Genomic DNA, 17493 nt, shown 5'->3' on the forward strand with positions numbered 1-17493 from the left:
AAAAACACTGCTCTAAACTGGTGGCCTCAACCGGGGCAATAATGAGCTATGGTCGCAGGTTGGGCAGATGGTCTCCGGAGCAGGTTATGAACTTGTATAGATCAATTTGCTGCACCAAAACAGCCTACGGGGCAGAAGTCTGGGGCTTTGTAAATATCCAACAGATACAGGCGGAGGAAAATAGATTCTTCAGAAGGATTCTTAAAGTCCCACATAGTACTCCTGCCTATAGCATACACGAAGAACTCGGAGAAGCCAACATCGAAGACAAAATTAAGGTCAGGCCACTTTTGGACTGGGTGAAGATTTGGTTTAACCCGGAGGCTGACCTCAGCAGACAAATTATCACAGATTGTCTGAAAAGGGATAAAGGAAGATGTATCCCCTGGTTAAAATATGTAAAGGGCATATTAGAGGGCATCGGTTGCAAGAAACTTTTCATTAATCCCGAAACAATCACATCTCAGGACAAAACGAGAGTTAAGAAGTTGTATGGGGAATGGATAACTCTAAGTAGGGCGACTACTGAAGAAAGTAAACCCACAGTCGCTGCTTATAATCTTCTGAAAAGCGAGAGTGGAATAGAACCCTACCTCTCACTGACCCACAACGCACAGGACAGATTTTTTCTGACTCGTTTTAGGTTCAACCTTTTACATCATTTACTGGCGGACCCTCTAGGTTTTACATTAATGGTTGAGCAGAAGTGTACATGCGGCTGCTACTATAGGTCTCCGCATGATACCCTTCACTGTGTTTTATTATGTCCTTTTTGTCTTCCTAGGCAAAAATACCTTGTGGGAATCTTGAAAAGAGTAAAGCTCAAACATGCCAAGGTAGCTTTACTGTACCTGCAAAAGGCCAACAAAACATATGCCTTGTTTTGTATCATGAATTTTATTAAAATGGCAGCCAGGATTAGGAATTCGCGTGGGAGGAGCTGATTGTTATGATTGTTATGCCTGTTAATCAAGTCACCACTGAAAGATGAAATGTTATGTATTGAATTGTTTTAAATGTTTTTTAACTGTTTTTATGTACTTTTATGGTATTTTCTAAATGCCAAATAAAGGAATTTGATTGATTGTTTGATTGACTACTATGCAGAAAAGGGAAGGTTTAGGGGCTGGCAAGTGGGTGCACTTGCCAGTCAATGTGGCAGTACCAGACTGCACACAGGCTCTGCCATGGCAGACCTGAGACACACTTTACAGGCTGCTTTTGTGGGTGCACAATCGGTGCTGCAAGCCCACCAGCAGCATTGGATTTACAAGCCCTGGGCACACGCAGTGCACTGTACTAGGGTCTGAAAAGTAAACCAAACCAGCCAATCATGGAGTCACTAATCCATACATCAATTTACCATAGGGAGCACTTGCACTGTGGCACTGAATAGCAGTGGCACAGTGCCCAAAGCATCTATGAACATCAAAAACATATGAGGCAACAGCAAGAAATGGAAGAGAAACCCACGCCAATGGTCCCAGGTCTAACACTGGTTATACTTGATCATAGTCTTAATCTATTTCCAAATTGTGACAACTCCTTCTCGTGACAAGATTATGTAACATTGTACATGTAGCTATGATTTTACAATATTGGTCTTGATGGCACTGGAAGGCTCCTCCACTTTTGTGCAGACACATAAAGCATGAGTTTAGTACTCTAAAGATCCTCTCCTTAACAAAGCATGTGTTTTTCTTTTAGCACAGTTGTATGTCTAGTCAATCTTTGTACTTGAGTTCAAATATGGCGTTAAGATCCAAGGCTGTACTTCATATGCACTGTTTCATGCAAAGATAATGAAGCATACATTATTAGGTGTTATGCTCTGTTTGATAAAGCTTAAGTACAATATTTTCTATATTTTTACCAAGTAGAAATTCTTCGCCAAAATCATCTCAAGACATCCTATTTATTATACATCCCATTGCAGCTGAACATATAGGAATCTGGTGCTGCCTGGAAATTGGGCAACAAGGACCCATATTTGCAAGGAGCTAGTGCCACCCCAGCGTTGATATTTTTTATGAAGCAGCGTCGCAATCAGTGCTGCACATTGCTCAATATTTACAAATTGATGCATGCAACAGGTATAATGTATGGAGGGTAGGTACTCCCACATTAAAAGCCATGTAGATCTGATGCAGTGAAATTCAAATATTTTCACTGCGTCTCTCTACGACTTGACTGCATCAAAATCCCTACGACTTCTCAAACCAGGCTTAAGGAGTGACACAAAACTTTTAACATGGGACTCACGTTGCTGTTCTGTTGCATTGCTGGAGTTGCATCTGTCTTATGACTTATTCCAGAAATGCATCATTTTAGCACTAAAAGATGCATCAGAATTTCTGGCGCATCCATGAATCCTTGTTGCATGGAGCACTGTATTGTATATACAGTCTATCCATGGCATCATTATGGCATTTGAAGCAGGTGCATGAAAACTAATGCATCAATGTTGATGTGCCAGTTCTTGCAAATATGCTCTAGATCTGTAGTGAGATACGAGGCATCACACATAGCCCATATATTGAGGCACTAACTCTTATTGCAGTTCCAATAGACAAGTTCATTTGCAGATGTTGAACAGACGGCAATATGTGTACCATCAATACGTTTATTGACATTTGGCAAATGTGCCATATGATAAAATAGCAGTTTAGTATGCTGTAAGTCCTGCTGAGATGCGGGAAAATAAATATATTCATTAATTTTGGACAAAATAATATCAAGAAACCTATGGAAAAAGTGACTATGCACTTTGTAACGCACCCCCTGCTGTTGCGATTAGTCGTTGTTAGCGTCAGACGCTAACAAAGACAACAGACAAAAGCATTGCTTTTGTCTGTGGTGGTCTGCAGCTGTGGATGTAAATCAGCTATTATATCAAAAATGGCCTGACTACTAAGCCTGTACTTCTCAAATATCTCTTCTTCAATTTCATCAAAAAGGATTACCCTAATCCCCAAAATCCTCTCCTCTTTCCTTCTCTGCATAGGAGCCAAATCCTCCCCCTCCTCGACAGAATATACAAAGCCACCATTGTGAAATGGCCTGATGCATTTTGTGTCACTTTATACTGATTAACAGCTGATTTGATCTGGTGGTAATTGCATTTCCTAAAATTGCATTTTGTGACTAGTCACAGTTAGGAAATGTTCATACATACTATTTGCGATTCACAATTTTGAAAACCCTATTTGTGATTCCATTTTTGGATTAGCAAAAATAGCGATTTCCAAACCGAAGGTATTACCACTTGGACCACATTTCCTTTTGTACATACAGAAACCGGCTTTGAATTCACAAACCATCTGAAAAAGTGATACAAACAATTTACGAATGCAAAAACCTTTCTTTCACTGGCTCCTGGCCTCTTTTTGAAAAAAAGATGGTCCAAATGGTGGTTCTGTGAATATTGGAGATCTGCTTTAACTATTTCATCTTCATGGTACGACTGAGAGATGGCAGCCTATCTGTATCACTATGCTTAGTCAAGGTCTTTTCAGAATCATTAGCTCAGAACTATAAAGGATTTTTTTCTGAGTATCTTTTATTTACATTTCTTTATTACGTTTTGAACAGGAGAACATTACATCAGTAGGAAGTATTGTCATCACAGTACAATGAAACTCTGCATTTATCTAAGGATCTGGTATAACTTGCCCTGCATTTCCTTCATTGCTGTATTAGCAATCAGTCTGTCTCAGTGGTAGTAAACATGTTTGCTTTGTCCTCATGACTACCGTACAGAGAGAAAGAAGTGGGTATTCCAACATGTGCCATTAACAAGAGTACAACATTTTAGAAAGAACAAACTGCTCAGTGAGAGTTGCCAGGCTATAAATATTTCTAAGAAGTGTAGCAATATCTTATTTCCCTGCATGGGCACGTGGGGCACAGGAAGGGCAGGGGCCACCAGAGGGTACTGAGGCGGTAGGGTACCCATTGTCGTTCACACGCATGTTCACAATCCTGCTCTGTTCTTGTTTGTCTCATATTGTGTGTCAAAGGACAGAAAGCTAGCTACCACCTCCTGCCATAGCTATGCATTGGTTTTCTGCACAGATCCCTTGATTTTTCGGCCCACAGTCCAGCCCCTCCTGCTGCAGCCCATGTTCATACCTCTATGTGCATCCAGTGTGAGGCAGGCCATGTGGTGATTTCCAGTGGTATGCTGTCTCTAGAAGCTATTCACAGAGCCAGATCTAGGATCCTATAACCTACCTTTTCCACTGACCGCCTTTTGGCAGACTAAGCAGGCATATCTCTGCTGTACAGAGTTGCTGATGATCGAGGTTTCGCTCCACATCTGTTGTCACCAAAAGCGCTCTATGACTGGCCAATGCCATACCATATGGGAAAAGACTACAACTGCAAAAGTGCACAAGGGCAGCTCATGTCAGTGCCCTGCAACAGGACATTCAGTCTCTGTGGTGTTAGGTACTTGCTTGTATTTGAGTTGGGTAAATTGAAAGGTTGTGCTGTGGATGAACTTATAATAATGCTCTAAACTTTGGTCCCAGTCCTTCCTCGCAAAGGCCCTACCAAACAGGTTCTCCTATTTATCCCTCAGAGCTGGTAAGTTATCTATCCAATGCCAATTGCCATGTTATACAGCCAAGAGACCAGGCGACCTCCCCTGCCTAAGGTCTAGGGCACCATATAGGGTGACCAACTGGCATTGGTGCAAATTCAGGACGGTGAGTGTAAAAATTCAGGACAAAGGGTCAAAATTCAGGACACAAATTCAGGACAGGAGGTCAAAATTCAGGACAAAACTTCAGGACAATAGGTACGTTTTACAGACACATCAGAGGTCACGCAATAGTATATAAGTAAGCCCAGCCATTTCCAAACATATTCAACCATTTGCAAACCTATCCATCATGTATCCGTCCATCTATCATTTCACTCATCCATCCCTTCATCCATCCCCTCATCCATCATTTTACTCATCCTCCATTATCCATCCATCCATCCATCCACCCTTTCACTCTATCCATCTGTACACTTATCCATCCACTCTTCATCCCATCCATCCATTCACTCATCCATTCAGCCATTTACCCTTTCACCAATCCAGCCATCCTTTCACTTCTAATCCTTCCACCCATCCACTCTTTTAGTCATCCATCCATCCTCCCTTTCTCTCTCCATCGACCCTTTCACTTAGCCTTCCTTCCATTCATCCATCCATCCACCCACCCATCCATCCATCTACTCATCCACTCATGAATCCATCCATTGCCCCTATCACTCATCCATCTATCATTTCACTCCTTCACACATGTATTCATCCTTTTGTCCATCTACCCTCCCTTTCACTCACTCATCCATCCTTACACCCACCCTTTCATTCATATGTCCATTCATTCACCCTTGCACTTATCAATCCATAAATCAATCCATCATTTCACTCATCCACCTACCCACATCATCCACCCGCCCACCATCCACTCACCCACTCATCCATCCTTTCACGCACCCACCATCCAATCCACTGATCCATCCTTTCACCCACCCACCATCCACCCACCCACTCTTCCATCCATCCTTTCACCCACCCACTCATCATCCATCCATCCATCCTTTCACCCACCCACTCATCATCCATCCATCATTTCACCCACCCACTTATCCATCCATCCATCCTTTCACCCACTCTCCATCCATCCATCCTTTCACCCACCCATCATCCATCCATCCATCCATCCATCCATCCATCCATCCATCTGTCCTTCCCCTCATCATCCATCCATCCCCTCATCATCCATCCATCCTTTTCCCTCATCATCCATCCATCCTTTTCCCTCATCATCCATCTGTCCTTCCCCTCATCATCCATCCATCCTTCCCCTCATCATCCATCCATCCTTTTCCCTCATCATCCACCCATCCTTTTCCCTCGTCATCCATCCATCCATCCATCCATCCATCCTTCCCCTCATCATCCATCCATCCTTCCCCTCATCATCCATCCATCCTTTCACCCACCCCCTCATCATCCATCCATCCACCCTTCCCCTCATCATCCATCCTTTCACCCACCCCCTCATCATCCATCCATCCATCCTTCCCCTCATCATCCATCCATCCATCCATCCTTCCCCTCATCATCCATCCTTTCCTGTCATCCATCCATCCTTCCCCTCATCCATCCTTCCTTTCATCCATCCTTCCCCTCACCCATCCATCCATCCCATCCATTTATCCTGCTCTTCATCCATCCATCCTTCCCCTCCATCCATCCATCCATCCTTCTCCTCATCCATCATCCTTCCCCTCACCCATCCATCCATCCCATCCATTTAACCTGCCCCTCATCCATCCATCCATCTCCTCATCCATCATCCTTCCCATCACCCATCCATCCATCCCATCCATTTATCCTGCCCCTCATCCATCCTTCCCCTCCATCCATCATCCTTCCCCTCATCCATCCTTCCTTTCATCTATCCTTCCCCTCACCCATCCCATCCATTTATCCTGCCCCTCATCCATCCTTCCCCTCCATCCATCATCCTTCCCCTCACCCATCCATCCATCCATCCCATCCATTTATCCTGCCCCTCATCCATCCACCCTTCCCTCCATCCATCCTTCCCCTCATCCATTTATCCTTCCCCTCATCCATCCATCCTTCCCCTCCATCCATCATCCTTCCCCTCATCCATCTTTCCCCTCATCAATCATCCAGATACCCTTCCACCCATACATCCAGCTATTTACATTTTCTCTCCATCCTTCCTCTCACTCATCAATCCATCTATCCTCTCTCATTATCCATTTATTCAATCTTTCATTCATCCATTCACCCTTTCACTAATTCACCCAGCCATTCACACATCCCTTCACTTACTTACTCGCCCACCTTTCCATATTAATTTTGAGCTGAGCCCTTTTGAGAAGAGGCCCATCAAGAACTTCACCCTTGCTGCAGGAGCCATTCCAGGACTGGGGCAGAAGCCACCCAGGGCGGAGACAGGATCCACCACAGGGGGGGACAGGAGCCATCACAGGCGGGGGGTGGACTGGAGCCCCCACATGGGGGGACAGGAGCAGGAGTCCTCACAGGAGAGGGAACGTGATCCACCAGGGTGGGCATGCAGTATTCTAGTATCATCTTGGGCTTCTCGCCCCCTCCTGCACAAGACAACGAGAAGACAGGCTCTGTCCAAAATGCCATCCCCCACTGTGATGCACAGTACTTACAGGAGATACTCTAAGAGAACTGATTGAACTGATTGTCCTCCATACTTTGTTAATCAGTGTGGGTGAGATTGTGCCATTACTTTATTGTATTACATTATGCAGGTTTGAAGAACCGAGGTTTGCTTACAAATTAGTGACAGTAATTAAGCTCGGTGAAGAGAAGCAGGTGCTGCCTCGGTGTAATCGGGGGTGTAATCTGGCTGAGTCTAGGGTGTTTAGGGCCCTGGGTAGAAATGGAATGTGTGAGGCGGCGGCCCCTCTAAATAGCAGATACAAGACGCATTCAGGGCAATTTGCATGTGAATGGATGCCCCTGCTCCTGAACCTGCAGCCCCTCCCTCTGTCACCTTCAAGCACCTCTTAACAGCTCATCAAGGGCTGGAGGTGTGAGGGTTGCCATCCTGCTGTGCCTCTACAGTGCTGCTGGGGGTCTGAGCTTTCATACAGCATCGGAGTCAAGAAGGGAGGTGGGGGCAAGCTGTGCCCGGTTAAAATTACGGACAAATGGCGTCCGTTAAAGAATCCTTCACGGACAACAGACAGACGGCCGAAATTACGGACTGTCCGTGAAATTTACGGACGGTTAGTCACCCTAGCACCATACAACCTTCATACCTCTGCAATCAGTGCCCCATATTTCAGAAATTAAGCACCCTGTAGGCCACTCACTGTCTCCAGCTCCTCCAGAGTTCGAAAGGAGCAGACGGAGTACCAGTCCCAAAGAGTCTCCACACCAACCACAGCCCACCCTTCCAGTCTTCAGGCTGCAAAGTTTCCTCCCTTGGCCTCCAGGAGCCCTATAGTGGTATCGCCTGCGCATAGAGTGGAGCCGATCCAACTTGTCGGCAAGCCCCTCTCCAGCACCCAAGCGCTTTACACAGAAGCTGTTCTTCTGTGTTTCTTGTGGTCGAATTTGTATTGGGTGAGCAGCATGGTCCTTCATCGTTTTAATTGCATTACAAAGCTACTCTACTTGGTCATATATAGAGGCACCATTCCTTGTAGCCATATTGTTTAAATAAACCTGATGATGAGAGAGCGAGGTGTTAGAAACACCCTAATATATGCATATTTGCACTGAAGAGTTAGTATTTCTATTGGTTTAATTTATAAAGCGCCAAAATGCCAGGAGGACATCAGCTTCAAGGTGCTTGACAAAACAAAGTTCTGCATTTATGTGTTGTTTTAGTCTTTCAGTGGAACCCAAAGGTTATGAATGAACAACAAAAGGTGCTTCTACTTTACAATAACAGAGGATGTTTCTAGCCCATAGAAAAGTCAACGAAGGGCAGTAGTTATTCTCACAACTGTAAGAACACGTAATTGCGTGAATGTTGTTCTTTCTATAATTGAGCCAGAGACGTTTTAAGGCACGGGCATAGTGATCTCTGGCACCCTTATGAAGCCACCTTTGTTCTGCATAGAGGCTTGCCCTGATGACCTTGAATACCTTTTAAAGAGTGCTTTTTATACAAGTCTCCTTTTATGTATTTTTAATGTGGGTGATGTGTGCGAGGCAATTACAGACATTTTGCAGAGAAATGTGTTTATGTTTCATGGAACATCCATAAAAAAGTTTTTCTAGAACAAAACAGAACCTCACAAATGAGAAATTGGATGGTATCACAGAGAATATTGGATGGTATCACGGAGATTATTTACACTAACCCTGAATATTAGATGTAAACACATTCACAATTTGAACCTGTGTCCTATGCACTGCCATTGACCCAGCCAAAGAGGGCATGAAAGACCTGAAATTAAATCATAAATCCAAAGCTGTTCTGAACAGGGACCCCTAAAATAAGTTAGTCCCAGCCCCCCAAAACCCTTAAGCGGTCCCTGAATGGAGCAGACCTTAAATGCTTTTAAATTGAAAATGTTAAATGGGTAAGGTGGAACCTAAGAATAAAGATGCATTGAGAAACATGGAAGCCTGTCTTATCTGCTAAAAAAGAATAGAGGAAAAACATTTGGGGGCACCGATTTCAATTAGAGCACATTACATTCCTACCAATTACCCATTCAAAGGGAGGCTTCTCCAAATCTAAGATTTATTGCTTTTAAATTGAGGAGCTCTCACCCAGGATGAAGCACGGCCGGGTAATTTCGCTAACAATTACATCTCCCCTTCAGCATCCAGCATAGCCGAGTTCATTAAAGACGGCTCCGTTCACGAGGATGGATGTCTTGCAGATCGCAGATCAGAGATTTTCTGGCAGAAATGTGGAGCAGAGTAAACCTTTACTTAAGAAACGAACACCCCAGCAATTTAGGTAACGAACATCTGTGCCTCACATTAGAAAAGCTGGAGAAGGTTGTGGCAATTAATTTAAGTTTAGAATTTTTTGGGGGGCTTTGCAATAAAACGAACAATTATGTATGCACGCAAGTAGGTGACGTGGATTTCCTGTGAGTGATTTTACAGTTATATTTTACACAGATTTAAAGGGCAGAAACGACAGTTGTTCTGCATGACTATGAAAAACTATGGGGCATATTACCAAGGCAGGTAAAATGAAATTATCGCCGCTTTTGTGGCTGCTTTCGGCCGCAAAGTGGCGATAATTTCATCGCCCTATTAGCAAGCTGTCGCTAACATCAGTTAGCGACAGCTTTTAGGTGATAACGACCGGTTTGGGGCCCGCTTTGCATGTCAGCGATATTTATCGCTAATGATATATGAAGTGGGCGTACCCAACCTGTTAGCGACTGAAAGCAGAATATCGCCAAATCCTAACGCCTGCTCAGACCACTTTTTAGCGTGTATATCGAATGGGAGGTGGATATTCAGGTTAAGTCCCTGTTAGCGATAATGCCTGAATATCGCTGACAGCGATATTCACGCATTTCGCCGCTATTGCCGGATATTTTATCGATTTGGAGATAAACGTTGCTAATAGCACGTTATCTCCGCGATAAAATCCGGCGATGCGCGACGATAAAAAAAATTTGCTAAGCCTATTTAGCTATAAATATCGCTAGTTGTTGATAATATGCCCCTATATTTTACACCTACTGTCGGCGAATTTGTTGCAAAATTGCACGAGGCAGTCTATACCATTGGGTAAGTGAGGTGGTCAATTAAAGTGAGCCCTTTGTAGGTTTCACCTGCACAGCGCTGTTACTGTGCTTGTGAAATCTCTTGTTTTTAATATATCTTAAAAGGGGGGTTTTATCTGTTCCCAATGTCACATTACTGTTTTCATTCGCTTTTGTGTGGAACTTTTTTTTGTTAACTGCTCGCATGCATCTACAATACTTCTACTACAGCTGTTCACACTGTTTAAGCCCCATTCACTGTCAAGATAAGATCTCTCCTCATGGAAAAGGCAGATGCTTTAGCCCTAGAACTTTTTTATTATTTCCTATTCATGCCTCAGTACATTTCTTTGCACTTTGTAGGCATTATTGGAATGATTTTTTCAACGTGATCTATTTGGTCATTATAATCAAGTTCTAACTGTTGTAATAAACATTGCACGTTAAAAAAAGTTAATATATAAGATCTATGCTATAGTGTAATACTAAGCAGGCAGGCACAAGTGCATTTATCTTGCCGACAACAGGGTCTTGAGTTGAATGGTGCAGCAGGCGCAGTAGCACCGGGCCAAAAAGTTGTCACAACCCCTCTAAACACATGATATTGTTATTTTTGACTCTAAACAGGCAGTCATAATTGCAGTTACCTTGCAGTTAAAAGGGACTAGATTTGAATGGTGCAGCAGGTGCATTGGTGCCAGGGTCAAATGCTCTAGAGACCCCACTAAACACAGAATATTGCTCACATTTAAAACTAAACAGACAGTCTCAAGTGCAGTTACCTTGCAGACAATAGTGTCATGATTTGAATGGTGCAGCAGGTGAAGTGGCACCAGGACCAAAGGCTCTATGCACCCCACTAAACACCTAAAGTTGCTATATTTTAATACTAAACAGGTAGTTAACTTGCAAACAACAGGGTCATGATTTGAATGGTGTAGCAGGTGCAGTGGCAGTGGGTCCAAAAGTTGTCAGATATCCTCTAAGCACCTAATATTGCTATGCTTTACAACTATACAGACAGTCACAATCGCAGTTACCTTGCAGTTAAAAGGGGCTTGATTTAAATGGTGCAACAGCACCAATGCCAAAAGTTGTCATAACTCTATTAAACACCAGATATTACTAATAAACCACCAGTCACAAGTGCAATTACCTTGCAGACAACAGGGCCAAGATTTAAATGGTGCAGCAAAAGTTGTCAAAACTCCTCCAAGCACCTATTACATCAATTAATTCTAATATTTCCTTATTTTATTTCATTTTCAAAATGTGGTATTACTTACTCGCACTATACCACTAATAACAGCACAATATATTGCCTTTTTGTACATAAACAAGTCATAATACTTTAACAGACTTTCTGTAACATATTGTACACCTACTCAGCAAGCTACAACTTACAACAAAAAATAGCTTATTATTAATTACATTGGCGGAACGTAATGCATTTTAGCAATGCTTGTTAATGTATATAATGGTACTGAACTCTGATATTTACTTTAAAATCACTTTGCAATTTCACTTTGATTATGATATTTACTTTGTTTGGAAACCAATAGGGCACAGTAGGACAAAAGGCGTCCCATTAAAATTGAATTCCTGTTTAAAGTTTAAATATTATTGCCCTCTTCTAGAGGAGGGAGGTAACGGAATGGAAAATCCTCCCAAACTATCCTAGGTACATCCACCTTCAATGTTGTTTTTCTAGCATCAGAGCCAGCATTTGGTCTGCCATTGGAACATATTGAGTCAACCTACAACAGTGGAATTAGCACTAGATAGAGAATCCCCTTCTGGAAGTCCTTTATTGTCAATGCTGCTCTTCCTGGATCTGTCATGTCAACCATAAAAACTCCAGACAGAAAACGTTCCAGTGCATGTCAGACATTACTTATGTTTTTTTCCAAAGGCTGACTCTTGGATGCAGGGTCTATCTTCAGATGTAAGTCAAGTGCAGTATGTCCACCGTTTCACCAAAGCATGCCAGATCTACAGTCATGTATTCCCCAAACCAGCTTCTACCATGTACCATGTACAGAGGACATATGGGGTAAACAAACCTAAACAATGCAGGCCAGGGCATGCAGGGGTTTTGGAGGCGAAGCTTCCACTCCACTAGCTGTAGAGTTTCCGACATGCCAATCAACAAATATGTTTTTCAACATATTTTTATTGAAAGCAATTTTAGAAACGTTAGCAGCTAACATGGCATTATATGTACAATGGGAGACACAATAACTGTACAGTAAGACAATGTGCATCTCCACATCCTTGGCACCACTCCAACAGACCCTCATTCCACCAAAGCCATCAACACAGAGTGGTCAATGAAGACCCTGATAGGTCTTCAGTGGCATCTGTGTATTTTCCTACTTTTTTGGGCACCCTCCCCTTCATATATCTGCTTTTTAACCAGCAAACCTCAGTCTATTTCTACCTTGCATTGTGCAAGCTCAGGGGCAGACGCTACACCCCAATATTAGACAGCATTCCTCTTGCCACCAGGAGTACATGTCTAAACCGAATTTTTGACATCATTTCAAAGTGATTTTTGATTAGCAAGATACATTCCCACATCCTTGCAAAAGTCCCCCAGTCAGGCATAAAATTGTGTGCGGATGAAGTTGCCTTTTTGCCTCATCTTCTTAGGCTCTGGGCAGTTGTTCCATTACCCGTCTTTCCAAGGAGTGTGCCAAACAATAAATATGACCCATTGCCACAAAGTGGTTGACTTTTCACATTTTTGCCATTGGTCAAACTAGATTGATTTATTAAGAAAAGAGTGTGCTATAAATTCATCAAGCATACATTCTTATAGGTGTACTTTTCAGAGAATTGACCTTGCCATATGTTTTGTACTGAAAATGCCCCTAACTGTCTTAACATCCAATAACGAGGTGATAGAGTTAGCTGTATATTTTATAAATGGCTATTCCATGTAATCTAGGGATGTTCAAGAGTAAATGTTCATTGCTTTAAGAAGGAAATTCAAAAGGTGTGAGCAACCCAGCAGTTGGTTCCATCCCAACATTTTATTACATTTTCCAACTTTCCCTGTATTTGTCCTTTCAGACTAAGCCTGAGTGGCCACTAACAGAGGGAATCATCCAAACTGTATCTTGTGCGCTCAGCCAAGCATATATTTCTCATTTCTATCACAGGTGAGACACTTAACTGTTCTCCCCATCTCATTAGCATGGAGCCGGTAGACCCTGACTACTTACTCCCAGGTTCTGACTGTTGACAGTATTTATTTAGTGTTGGGGTGCAGCAGATGCATGCTGAAGGGATGTGAAAATGCCCCATAAATATTAAGAGAAACCCCTTTGTTGTATATTTTTAAATAAACATTAATATTTGAGACTATTGGTAGTATTATGATTATATTTATTGTCAACATTCAATTGATTGTGAATATTAGAATAACTACTCAGTGGTCTTATTTACTTCTGTTACATATGCCATTGGGTTACCAATATTCACTCATGAACATCTATTTGTATAAGGACAGAATGTAAGTTGGGGAATGGATGATACCCAGAGAAACAACATTAGCCCATTTCCAACTTATTTTTCCTCAAGCACTATGTAAGTGGGATACAAAAGTAATTGAGGCAGCACAACCCTCCCAAGATTATCCTTTGTGTGGTTGCATGTTGACACTTGGGACTGCAGCAATTCCTTGAGGCAGGTTAAATCTGCTTCTCCCTAACCCAACCTGCATTGAGACTGATTTCTTTACATCACTTACCTTTGCGATCTTCGCTCTTCTCCTCCCTCCACCTTCCACCCCCACCTCCCTTTTCTCTCTACAATTAGTAACTCCTCATCCTCTCCGCATCCTCTGGCATTCACTCTATTTTTACATGTAAATCCTTGTTCCTACTTCAAAACTCAATGACAATATAATTTTGCGGAAGACCTCCACAATTTCCAATCAATGTCAGACAAAGGTCAGGATGACACGAGATCTTTCAGAAGAATAAAAAGCTTTTTCAAAAGACAGTTGAGAAAATACAACCACCTTAACACATTGATACTGCAGATACTGCAATACCATTCTAGAAACTGTAAAGCCATGGCCATGAAATCAAAAAGAGTTTCTATTTCCTTGACATCTCTGAAGCTACTTGTTCAACTAAGGAACATTAACTTCAGAAACCATTCACTCTCAAAAACAATGACCCTCCAAAGAAAATCACTTCTTTCCAAAGGCAAAAATCTGGAAACATATCTTGATAAAAAAACAAAAGATGATATACAACTCGACTCAGTTGTTACCTTGAACACTCTATCCATTCTTAAACAAGGACAAATCACTTAAACTGTATCTGATTATGGTTTTGTGAACTTTACAAAAGCCTGTTGCTTACTGCTATTATTGACAGACCCATGTCGAACACATGTATGCCAAGATTCCCCTTAATAGCTCAGTGGATATTCCAGACCCACTATCATCAACCATTCTCTGCAATCTAGTTGATTCCCAAATGAACCACAAACAATCTAGGTCAAATGTATTATAAGTAAAAGCTAGGACCAGATAAACTACAAACTTTCTAGGTCCAATGTATTATAAATAATAGCTAGCACCAGATCCAATGGTCCTTCCAAACTGTTTTCTTAATGGAAATGGTCTACTCTTTGGAAATATTTCCAAAAGAACTGCCTACACACATTTATCAGATTTCATACACTTATGCATTTTCTCTGTAAAACTGGGGCAAGGATTTTTGTACTACTAGCAACTTACAATGACATCAGAACTGTGGTGATTTGAAACAGAGTAGTAGCACTTCTGTTATTGGACCTTCTTCGCTTCTTGCATGGGCTATTATCCTGCATTGCCCAGAGACTAGAAAGGATTGGATTTTTCCTTCCTCTCTAACAGATCATTCATATTAGCACTTTCATGTTTCTGATCTACACCTTTTTCCTCTTTTGTAGGAGTTCATCAAGCCTCAAGATACCATTATTCCCCTCTCCTTTTTAATGTCTACCTGAATCCTCTATCTTAACTCATCTCCTCCTTCAAGCTCACCTGCTTCACTTACGCCGATTATACTAAAACCTGAAATCCTTCTGATCTTGATTCTTGTTCTATTGGCTAACGCCTCATGAGCTATGAATGTTAATGGATGAGCTAAACACATTGAGTAGGAAGCAGTAGCGGCCCGTTGTGGGAGTGCTGCTGGGTGCTGGCGTGTGGTGGGGAAGGGGCATGGTGGGGGGTAGTAAACTATGGATTATGGCTGATTAGAGGTAAGTAAACATATAAATAAATTTTAAAAACATTGTTGCGCGTGCTGCATCGCATTTGCCGGATACGAGCTGGAATGGCCCGGGGTACCGAAGGACAGAGCAGTGCCTCATGACCTGAGCTGATGCCAGGTGAGGTGAATAGTACACCCGCATATTGACGGGATTTTGTCCAATTTTCTTGTGACAGTCAACCAGATTTTGGAACCACAGGTGAAAGTAGGTTGTATCGTACCAACCACTTAATTGAGATTGAAACTTGTTTTGTACATTTACAAGTTTTTCCAGTAGGATACTACATCTAGGTCCTGATGAAAGCCTTGATCAGTCTCGATCTATAGGCTGAAACATGTAGACCTTTTCCTTCTGGACTAATGCAGTTATTTGTTAAACCTGCATACGCACTGGTTTTTATAGTTGACACCAGGACAGCTCCTATTGAACTTGTTTGTGTCCTGGGAGCCAATTTTAAATCACTTTTCCCTTCATTCATCCACACGCACTGCAACCATCACCACTAACACAGTCCTTGCTTCACTTCTAAGGGATCTTAGTCGATTCCACCTTAGACTATTGAAAACATCCCTGAGCTCCCTTCTCCCTCTGCGAAGGTTGTAGGCCTTGGTTGCACTAGGTGTTGCAACCAGGAGGAAATTCCAGATGATGAAGCATACCACCTTGGTGGGTGATGGGATTCTGTCCTCTTTAAAAGGGCTTCCCTAACAAGCAAGGGCCACCCCTTTACTTTTTCTGTTAGTGCTCGTTTTTGTCAGACCTACGGATATCCTTGTGTTCGTAACATTTGAGGTTTTGCCATGCATTGAAAAACATTACTGTGTAGTCTTCCTCAGGACTATAAATATAATGTTGAACAGCCTGTATACTGGTGGGCCTAAAGTGCTTCAGAGGATATTAACAGGTGGAGTCATAAATATTAATCACACCTGCTGTGCAATGATTTTTGGTAAATATTGGACAAGTGGGATCACACACTTTCATCTCATGTCAATTGATGCCTGTGTTGTGAAAAAGCAGTATCTTCCTAGAATGAGAGATACGTCTCATAGGTGAACAAAGAGCAAGGGGCTGTAAATGTTTATACTTTTGTGAATGAATGTGGCCATTCCGCCCAAATCCAATTCAACTAAGGAGCCAATAAGTACTCCTTTAGTAGCGAAAATGCTTTGTATCAAAAGAAGGCAGCCACCCTGTTGGTGATATCATCAGTGATGGCGCCCAACACCAGGAGCTGTGAATGCTTCCCAAGCTTCTCTCTATTCTCTCAAATGAAAAGAGAATAATGAGAGATTTAATCAGTGAGTAATCATGAGAAAGTGTGTTCTTTTACACTACTTTCCGTATTCCTAAAGAGTAAATGAAGAGAAGACAATAAGGGCCTAATTAAGATGTCTGGCAGACTTAAGCCTACCGGACATTGTTTTGGTACTTGGACCGACCAACCGACCTCCTGTAAGCGTTCCTGACCGACCAAATAGGATGTGACCAAACAATGTTCAGTCGCACTCCTATTCTTTACAGTGGAAGCATGCCAGAATGCATGGTCTCATTGTAAAACAAAGAGGTGCAGTTCATCCTTGCACCCCGTGGCAGGCACCTCATAGTACCTGTCACCAGGTGCAGGGATCAACAGGTGGCACCATAGGTACCCACCTCAGCCTACAGCCAGAAGCCGTGCACCCATGGGGTCCTGCAGGGGGCCCCCACATTCGACTTCCAACAGCCTTTCTGTGTCGTGTCCTTGCCCGAATGGAGGGATGCTTGTTCGCTAAAAAAAAAAATGGAAACGGTTGGCCACTACGTACGCATAGGGAACTGCCATTACATGAGTATTTACTACCTTCTCCGCCACTTTTGCGAAGTGAGGAAGCAGGGAGATAGGACGCAGATTATCTAGTTGATCTGGAATAAAGTGAGGTTTCTTGGGTAATGGAAGAACGACTGCTTCTT

The sequence above is a fragment of the Lissotriton vulgaris genome, chromosome 5 (genome assembly GCF_964263255.1).
Source record: "Lissotriton vulgaris chromosome 5, aLisVul1.2, whole genome shotgun sequence".
In the NCBI taxonomy this organism is placed as follows: domain Eukaryota; kingdom Metazoa; phylum Chordata; class Amphibia; order Caudata; family Salamandridae; genus Lissotriton; species Lissotriton vulgaris.